Raw genomic sequence first — 10,596 nt, 5'->3', positions numbered from 1 at the left:
GGAAGACAGTATGGAGGTTTCTCAAAAAGTTAAAAACAGGGGATCCCTGGGTGGCGCAGCGGTTTGGCGCCTGCCTTTGGCCCAGGGCGCGATCCTGGAGACCTGGGATCGAATCCCAGGTCGGGCTCCCGGCATGGAGCCTGCCTCTCCCCCCTCCTGTGTCTCTGCCTCTCTCTCTCTCTCTGTCTCTCTCTCATAAGTAAATAAATAAATAAATCTAAAATAAAAAAATAAAAAAAATAAAATAAAATAAAATAAAAAAGGGTTACCTTGACCAATCTATCTCTAGTCTTGTCCATTCAAGATAGAATTGTTAGATAAAAGAAACAAATTGGAACTTCAGATAAACAACTACCGAACAATAACAAATAATGTACCACGTAGGGCATGATTATACTAAAAATTTGTTATTGTTCTAAAAATCTAATTGAAGTGGTAACCTGTTTTTCATTGTTGTTGCTGTTGGTTTTGCTTATTTGGTTTCCTTCAGGCAATCCTAATTCAAGTATAATAGTACATTAGTGGTTCTGCAAATGTAGCATGTTTAAGAAGGACCTAGAGGGTTTGATAAAACACAAGATTGCTGAGACCCAACCTGAGTGTACTAAATGTAGGGAGAGCTTTGAGCATTTGCACTTCTATTAAGTTTCCAAGTGATGCTGATGCTGAGAAAACTTGGGATAAGATTGGATTCATGAGCGTTAACATCCCTTTAAACTTTTAATCTCCATTAATCCGTATTTTCTACCTGCAAAAACAGTTTATTAAAGTCATTAAATCACCATTTAAGATTATTTCAATTCTTGATCTATAAATTTTTTTCTCAAAATATTTCATAATGTGACAGAATATTTTAAAGTAATTATAATGACTCTTACTAAAAGTTCAGTTAATATTCTGTACACATTCTTGCTAATATTTTCTTCCACTTAGGCCCAGTATAATATTAAATATGCTTAATAAATAAATGCTGCCTTATCTGTAACTTTGACACAATCTTACTTTTTCTGCTTTCCTTTGAGAACAAACTCTCTAATGAACATTGGAGTTTTACACCTACTATAGTTCAAATAACTCCTGAAGAAACAAATAGCTTTGGTGATACAACAGCCTTAAGCTACTTTGCCTTTTCAGTAAATTTGTATGTGGGAAATACCGGATCTCTATTGAAAAGCTTCTGTATTCCTTCCTGTTTCTCATCAAGTGTATAATTTGGTCTTATCCTAACCCCTTACTTCACAACCTTGGCTAGTATCTTCTACAAGTCTTAAACATGCCCATGAGAAATAGATCTTGTGCACTGTGGCTCCCTGTCAACTTCTAGCCCATGATCTTTTCTCCCTGTAAAAATATGTGAGTCACAAAAAGAAGCTGTAACTTTATCTAGAAGGTAAACACACTAATATGCTTATTTATTTTCAGTTAAAATTAGTGTTTTTTAATTTGGAACTTCCTGCCTCCAGTGGCCATCACAGGTACAAGACATAGTACATAATACATCAGTATTAGGATCTATAGTCTCAAGCCTATGAAACAATTATGTTTGCGAACTTTGTTTCTCTATTCAATATTTATATATGATTGATACTTAAAATTCCCTCCATGAATCCTCAGGTTTTTCTTGTTAATGTTTACCTGTTTGATTTTCAGTTGTCCTGACCCCCCCTTGCAACACTTCCCAAATACATGTTTGTTCTTTTCCATATGAATTTCCTCTCTAGTCATTTGTGAGCAGCAGCATCTGAACAGACTTCTCATCTATAACTAGTCCCCCTACCTTGCATGCTTTGCCTGGTTCCATACTTTTTCAAATTCCCTGGTGACAGTAAAGTACACATCCATGATACCAACTATCATTGTCCTAGGATTCATAATATGATAAGTATTATTTACATTACTAAAATAAACAGTTCTTTTCAGAAAATTTACTTCTACCAATCCCTAAATATAGCCATGGGTGTCCAATATGGGCTACTCACAGTTGATGGTTTCAATTCTAAGACTTTTAAGAACATTCATTCAAAACATTACTGTAGCATATTGTGGAGGCTGAGAAAAATTAAGGCCATTCCACGTTAAGTTTAGCATTAGCACAAGTACAGCCATCTTAGGCCCCTGTGAATAAGAGCTGAACTTTACAGAAAAAACTGCAGAATGTCCTCGGCAGAGAATCCCATATTAGAAAGACAACAGAGTTCAGAATTGCCCTCAGCAGAGAATTCTATATCAGAAAGCCCCATATTAGAATGAGAACAGAGCTCAATGCCCTTGAAAGCTCCATATCAGAATGTAAACAGAACTTGAGAAATTCCTCCACCCCTTCTGAAAATCCCCTAAACCAGCCCATAAAAAACCCAGCTGTAACCCACTTCGGGGTCCAAGTCCCTGCTCTGCTGTGTCAGGTACACTTGGACCGAAGCTTGAGCTTCCAAATAAACTCTCGTGTGCTTGCATCGGTGTTGGCTCCTTGGTGGTTTCTCAGATACATAATCTTGGGCACAACACATATAAATATATATGTGCATATATACACATATAGACTATGTCTATGCATATATATGTATATGTATTTATATATAGTTTTATGGAGTATCTTTATAAGATATATGATTAAAATATGTAATAATTAATAATCTCATGTAAATGTTATGATTGTGGATAGATAATTGATCAGTGAGAGGTGTGAATGCTTACATATCATTTCTCTGAAATTTCAGAGATTCATAAGCTACACCATGTAGGAGCTATGTTTCAAGAGCATTGAATACAAATAAACTATATAATATAATGATACACCTTATATAATGCTTCTTCTAAAATAGCTTTTATTTCTGAGTAAGGAGTCTCAATAGTACAACCATCCCAGGATGTCAGTAAATAGAAAAAAAAATAGTAAAAATACTTTGTTGGGGATCAAGTGAGCTTCTAGAAATATGGGAAATGTAGTAATGATAAAAGTTTCTGAGAAGTTTCCTGCCCTATATAAACTAGAAAGCAGAGATCAAGAGGTCAGTCTCTTCTTATGAATAATCATACTATGGCAGGAAAAAAGAAAAAAAAAAAGAAAAAGAAAAGAAATCTATCAATAAGAGCACCAGGAAATCCATGTTGTTTTAGCCATTAACTGGATTGTTGAATGGAAATGATTTTCAATATTATCAAAGTTACAACAGTTGGCAATAGTTGAACATGAACCACGCAACAAAATAATTGGTTTACAAACACTGTATTATTTTATCCTCAACAAAACCCTCTAAGGAATGTTTAGTCTTGCTCTCATTTTCTAAATTACGGAAGGATGACTCAGAGGCTAATTAAAATTTCCAAGGCTACATATTCGGAAAGAGGTACACAGTCTTAGAATTTAGATCTTGCCACCTTAACGTCTATGCTAAGTAGCCAAATGGGATGAGTTGAACCTATTCCTGAATATTGTAGAACATAAATTTGTTATTGTGTCACTGGACAATTCTTTGAATTTTCTGCTTAAATTAAGATGTGCATAGACAGAAAATTTTCTTCTGACAGAGTTTTCTTTTGCTAAGTAGCCAAATGGGATGAGTTGAACCTATTCCTGAATATTGTAGAACATAAATTTGTTATTGTGTCACTGGACAATTCTTTGAATTTTCTGCTTAAATTAAGATGTGCATAGACAGAAAATTTTCTTCTGACAGAGTTTTCTTTTTCCTTTGATGCTATTTAACTATCACCATTTATTGGAACACAGAAGCATTTCTAAGGATATGTCAAGAAAAAAAAAAATCCAACACCCAGCACCAGGATCAAACTACAACGAATGTAACAACAGACGGTACCACTTAGTTTAAAGGTCATTTGTGTGCTCGCAAAATACAAGTTTAAAAGGTTAGAATCCATGAAGCTTTAAATAGCGAATCAAAGTTTTGTTTGCATTAGCTTTATTCAGTGTGACTTCCATTCTTTCAATTCACTATAAACCTCTTCAGGAAATTTCTGCTTAGTTTTCTTTCAGAAGAAAGCCCAAAGCAAAGTACCAGAGACATATTTAAAAATTCACTTGTACTCAAAAAAAAAATTGTTTTGTATAGCCTAACTTAACCCATTGAAGGAAGTTTATTATAACGAATATTACTTTAAAAATATGTTGGCTATCTAGAATAAAATACTCAAAATTTATTAACTCGTGTTCTTTTAGTATAACTTTCCATGAAACACAAGATATTTGCTAATTTTATTTTTTTTCAAATTGATAGTACTGATTTTTCCCTTATAAAGTATTATTTGTAGAACTTAATACACCTATTAACTTCAATTTCCATTTGCTTTCATTTGAAAATTATCCTATAATTAAGGTAAAATCTTCTTTAATTTCCATAATAGATTTGTATGGTTTCAGAAGGCCAAAAGTATGTCAGTTGTGACACTGACAAGACCAATTTTATCTCAGTTGTCAAAATGTTGTCTATATTCAAGTCTTCATCCCAATTAAAATGAGAGTGAGATTCTCTAATGAAAAAAAACTTGAGGTACTTCCCTTTTGTGGCTCACTCCCTTTCCACGGCCACCGCCTGGTTATCTTTGGCTCTTTCACCATGCCTGGGCCACTTCCTTTGAATGCAGAAGCCTGCTGGCCAAAAGATGTGGGAATTGCTGCCCTTGAGATCTATTTTCCTTCTCAATTTGTTGATCAAGCAGAGTTGGAAAAATATGATGGTGTAGATGCTGGAAAGTATATTATTGGCATGGGCCAAGCCAAGATGGGCTTCTGCACAGATAGAGAAGATATCAACTCTCTTTGCCTGACTGTGGTTCAGAATCTTATGGAGAGACAGCATTTTGTATGATTGCATTGGGCATTTAGAAGTTGGAACAGAGACAATCATGGACAAATCAAAATCCGTGAAGACTAATTTGATGCAGCTCTTTGAGGAGTCTGGGAACACAGATATAGAAGGAATAGATACAACCAATGCATGCTATGGAAGCACAGCTGCTGTCTTAAATGGGGTTAATTGGATTGAGTCCAGCTCCTGGGATGGACAGTATGCCCTGGTAGATGCAGGAGATATTGCTGTATATGCCACAGGAAATTCTAGACCTACAGGTGAAGTGAGATCTGTTGCTCTGCTAATTCGGGCAAATGCGCCTTTAATTTTTGACCAAGGACTTCGTGGGACACATATGTAACATGCCTATGCCTTTTACAAGCCTGACATGCTTTCGGAATATCCTATAGTAGATGGGAAACTCTCCATACAGTGGTACTTCGGTGGACTAGACCGCTGCTATTCTATCACAAAAAGATCCAAGCCCAGTGGCAGAAACAGGGAAATGATAAAGACTTTACCTTGAATGATTTTGGTTTCATGATCTTCCACTCACCCTACTGTAAGCTGGTTCAGAAGTCTCTGGCTCAGATTTTGCTGAATGACATCCTTAATGACCAGAACAGAGATAAAAATAGTATCTGTAGTGGCCTGGAAGCCTTTGGGGATGTTAAATTAGAAGATACCTAGTTTGATAGAGATGTGGAAAAGGCATTTATGAAGGCTAGTGCTGAACTCTAATCAGAAAACAAAGGCATCTTTGCTTGTGTCAAATCAAAATGGACATATGTACACATCGTCTGTTTATGGCTCCCTCGCTTCTGTTCTAGCACAGTACTCACCTCAACAGCTAGCAGGAAAGAGGACTGGTGTGTTCTCTTATGGCTCTGGTTTGGCTGCCACCCTGTACTCCCTTGGAGTTATGCAAGATGCCACACCAGGGTCTGGTCTTGATAAAATAACTGCAAGTTTATGTGACCTCAAATCAAGACTTGACTCAAGAACTTATGTGGAACCAGATGTCTTTGCTGAAAACATGAAGCTCAGAGAGCACACTCATCACTTGATGAACTATATTCCTCAGAGCTCAGTAGATTCCCTCTTCGAAGGGACCTGGTACCTCGTCAGAGTGGATGAGAAGCACAGGAGGACCTATGCCCAGAGCCCTCCCCCAGCGACCATACTCTGGGTGAAGGAGTAGGACTCATACATTCAAGTGCAGCCACTGAGCATATTCCAAGTCCTGCTAAGAAAGTGCCAAGACTCCCTGCCACAGCAGCAGAACCCGAAGCAGCTGTCTTTAGTAACAGGGAGCATTAAGATACTTCTATGAGGTGGAAGACTTCAGTGCGGGTTGGGGTGGAGGGTCTGTATAGGAACAGTTCTGGGAATGGGACGTCTGGGGACAATTTTAAAGGATTACATGTTGTGTAACTTTTTATGTGACTGACATGAAGCCTGGAAAACTATCGTGTTCTTGGGGGAGTCTCTTTGCTCAATTTGCTCGCATGCTTCCTATTGTGGTCCAGCCAGTGCTCAATCTACGGGAGTAATGTTAAAGGGCTCTGTAAACTTCATACCTCTCTGGCCATTTGTATGCATGAAGCTTAGTTTTTAAATGTGGTATCATGAATCATGTGCTTCAGGTGAAGAAAGCCGAGGTACTAGTCTCCAATTTTAATTTTTTTAAACACGTAAGACTTTTGTACTTTGAACCAACAAGCTTACTAAAAGTACCTGTGATTTTTGAAAAAAAAAGTTTCTAGTTTAGGGAATGTAGTCTTAAAATGTGGTATGCACAAACCCTGTTTAGAAATGGCAAGACACATACATTCTTTGTCTATAATTTATAAATCCTAAAGAGGGAGAAGAGTTGGAATGGTTCTGGAAACTGGAATGTTGCTTTAAATCCAGGCCAGCAGTCGCGAGTTATTATAATGACCTCTGAACAGAGAGATGCTAGCACTGAGCAGACGTCTGGTATAGACAACATGGTACACTGGAAAACTATGGACGTAGCTCTGGGTCTGCTTCGGAATCATTGGTTCAAGGTGGAGATGGTAATAGAGAGGTGTATGAGGAAGCTGTTGCAATCTTTCTTTGCGCCTTATTTTAAACAATAAATAAAACATTTTTCTGGCTGCCTTTTAAAAATTTAAAACAAAATAGAAGGATGGGGCACAGGGCATTATTAGGTTACCTGTGATACTTCAGTGTTATAAATTCAACTAAATTTATATTTTATCTAAAATAAACTTACACAAGCATGAACTGTAATGTTTCAAATTGCAAGGTAATATGTAATGTAATGTGTGTAAAATACTCTTGTCTAATATTAACTAGTGGTATTTTGATTTGTACAATTTGTTAAAATGACTTTAACATCCACTGATGTAGATTAATAATGTAAGTTCACATTTAAAGACTAATGGGAGGGGGAGGGGCAAGATGGCGGAGGAGTAGGGTCTCCAGGTCACCTGTCCTCAGCAAATTACCTAGAAAACCATCCAATCATCCTGAAAACCTACGAATTCGGCCTGAGATTTAAAGAGAGACCAGCTGGAATGCTACAGTGAGAAGAGTTCGCGCTTCTATCAAGGTAGGAAGACGGGGAAAAAGAAATAAAGAAACAAAAGGCCTCCAAGGGGGAGGGGCCCCGCGAGGAGCCGGGCTGAGGCCGGGGCGAGTGTCCCCAGGACAGGAGAGCCCCGTCCCGGAGGAGCAGGAGCTGCACCAACCTTCCCCGCGGAAAGGGGCTCCCCGGGAATTGGAGCAGGATCCCCAGAAAGGCGGGGATGCCCTCGGGCTCCCTGGGACAGTAACAGAGGAACTGCGCCCCGGGAGAGTGCGCCGAGCTCCCTAAGGGCTGCAGCGCTCGGCGGGACCCGGAGCAGCTCGGAGGGGCTCGGGCGGCGGCTCCGCGGAGGGGGCTGCGCGGCTCCGGGAACAGCTCAGCGGCGGCGGCTCGGGCGGAGGAAGAAGCTCCGCGCGGAGGGGGCTGCGCGGCTCCGGGAACAGCTCGGAGGGGCTCGGGCGGCGGCTCCGCGGAGGGGGCTGCGCGGCTCCGGGAACAGCTCAGCGGCGGCGGCTCGCGCGGAGGAAGAAGCTCCGCGCGGAGGGGGCTGCGCGGCTCCGGGAACAACTCGGTGGGGCTCGGGCGGCGGCTCCGCGGAGGGGGCTGCACCGCCGGGAGCGCGAATCCAACAGCGCAGGCCCCGGAGCACAGGGCGCCGGGACACAGCCCAGGATCCGGCCTCCCCCGGGACAGTCAGAGGCCGGGCGGGCCCAGGACAGCGAGGACGCTCCTGCCTGGAACTGAGCAGATCAGCGGCCCCGCCCCGGAGCCCCCAGGCCCTGCAGACGGAGAGCCCCGGAGCTACTGCGGGGGCTGACTCCAGGGTCCCAGAGCTGCCCCTGCCACTGTGGCTTCCTCCCGGGGCCTCACGGGGTGAACAACCCCCACTGAGCCCTGCACCAGGCAGGGGCAGAGCATCTCCCCCAAGTGCTAACACCTGAGAATCAGCACAGCAGGCCCCTCCCCCAGAAGACCAGCGAGACGGACCAGTTCCAAGGGAAGTCAAGGGACTTAAACTACACAGAATCGGAAGATACTCCCCCGTGGTTTTTTTTGTTTTGTTTTTGTTTTTTTTTGTTTGTTTTGTGCTTTTTTTTTTTCTCTCTTTCTTCTTGATTTCTGATTGCTTCCCCCACCCACCCCCCCTTTTTTTTCTTTTTTCTCCTTTCTTTCTTTTTCTTTTTCTTCTCTTTTCCCCCCTATTTTTTTCTTCTTTCTCTTTTTTCTTTTTCTCTTTTCTTCCTTCTCTCTCTTTTTCTCCTTTTCCCAATACAACTTGTTTTTGGCCACTCTGCACTGAGCAAAATGACTAGAAGGAAAACCTTACCTCAAAAAAAAGAATCAGAAACAGCCCACTCTCCCACAGAGTTACAAAATATGGATTACAATTCAATGTCAGAAAGCCAATTCAGAAGCACTATTTTACAGCTACTGGTGGCTCTAGAAAAAACCATAAAGGACTCAAGAGACTTCATGACTGCAGAATTTAGATCCAATCAGGCAGAAATTAAAAATCAATTAAATGAGATGCAATCCAAGCTAGAAGTCCTAACGACGAGGCTTGACGAGGTGGAAGAACGAGTGAGTGACATAGAAGACAAGTTGATGGCAAAGAGGGAAACTGAGGAAAAAAGAGACAGGCAATTAAAAGACCATGAGGATAGATTAAGGGAAATAAATGATAGCCTGAGGAAGAAAAACCTACGTTTAATTGGGGTTCCTGAGGGCGCCGAAAGCGACAGAGGGCCAGAATATGTATTTGAACAAATCCTAGCTGAAAACTTTCCGAATCTGGGAAGGGAAACAGGCATTCAGATCCAGGAAATAGAGAGATCCCCCCCTAAATTCAACAAAAACCGTTCAACACCTCGACATTTAATAGTGAAGCTTGCAAATTCCAAAGATAAGGAGAAGATCCTTAAAGCAGCAAGAGAAAAAAAGTCCCTGACTTTTATGGGGAGGAATATTAGGGTAACAGCAGACCTCTCCACAGAGACCTGGCAGGCCAGAAAGGGCTGGCAGGATATATTCAGGGTCCTAAATGAAAAGAACATGCAACCAAGAATACTTTACCCAACAAGGCTTTCATTCAAAATGGAAGGAAAGATAAAGAGCTTCCAAGACAGGCAGGAACTGAAAGAATATGTAACCTCCAAACCAGCTCTGCAAGACATTTTAAGGGGGACTCTTAAAATTCCCCTTTAAGAAGAAGTTCAGTGGAACAATCCACAAAAACAAGGACTGAATAGATATGATGACACTAAACTCATATCTATCAATAGTAACTCTGAATGTGAACGGGCTTAATGACCCCATCAAAAGGCGCAGGGTTTCAGACTGGATAAAAAAGCAGGACCCATCTATTTGCTGTCTACAAGAGACTCATTTTAGACAGAAGGACACCTACAACCTGAAAATAAAAGGTTGGAGAACCATTTACCATTCAAATGGTCCTCAAAAGAAAGCAGGGGTTGCCATCCTTATATCAGATAAATTAAAATTTACCCCGAAGACTATAGTGAGAGATGAAGAGGGACACTATCTCATACTCAAAGGATCTATCCAACAAGAGGACTTAACACTCCTCAATATATATGCCCCGAATGTGGGAGCTGCCAAATATTTAAACCAATTAATAACCAAACTCAAGAAATACCTTGATAATAATACACTTATACTTGGTGACTTCAATCTAGCTCTTTCTACCCTGGATAGGTCTTCTAAGCACAACATCTCCAAAGAAACGAGAGCTTTAAATGATACACTGGACCAGATGGATTTCACAGATATCTACAGAACTTTACATCCAAACTCAACTGAATACACATTCTTCTCAAGTGCACATGGAACTTTCTCCAGAATAGACCACATACTGGGTCACAAATCGGGTCTGAACCGATACCAAAAGATCGGGATAGTCCCCTGTATATTCTCAGACCATAATGCCTTGAAATTAGAACTTAATCACAACAAGAAATATGGAAGGACCACAAACACGTGGAGGTTAAGGACCATCCTGCTAAAAGATGAAAAGGTCAACCAGGAAATTAAGGAAGAATTAAAAAGATTCATGGAAACTAATGAAAATGAAGATACAACCGTTCAAAATCTTTGGGATGCAGCAAAAGCAGTCCTGAGGGGGAAATACATCGCAATACAAGCATACATTCAAAAACTGGAAAGATCTCAAATTCAAAAGCTCACCTTACACAT

At 40.6% G+C, this 10,596-nt stretch overlaps 1 pseudogene; it reads left to right on the top strand.

The window, feature by feature from the left end:
• The first annotated feature begins 4,567 nt into the window (after positions 1-4,567).
• LOC121483814 lies at positions 4,568-6,128 on the top strand (annotated as a pseudogene).
• Positions 6,129-10,596: the final 4,468 nt, after the last annotated feature.

Source organism: Vulpes lagopus, unplaced genomic scaffold (genome assembly GCF_018345385.1).
Source record: "Vulpes lagopus strain Blue_001 unplaced genomic scaffold, ASM1834538v1 ctg147, whole genome shotgun sequence".
Taxonomy (NCBI): Eukaryota; Metazoa; Chordata; class Mammalia; order Carnivora; family Canidae; genus Vulpes; species Vulpes lagopus.
The sequence above is the reverse complement of the archived record's forward strand: the minus strand, read 5'-3'. Positions and strand labels throughout refer to the sequence as shown.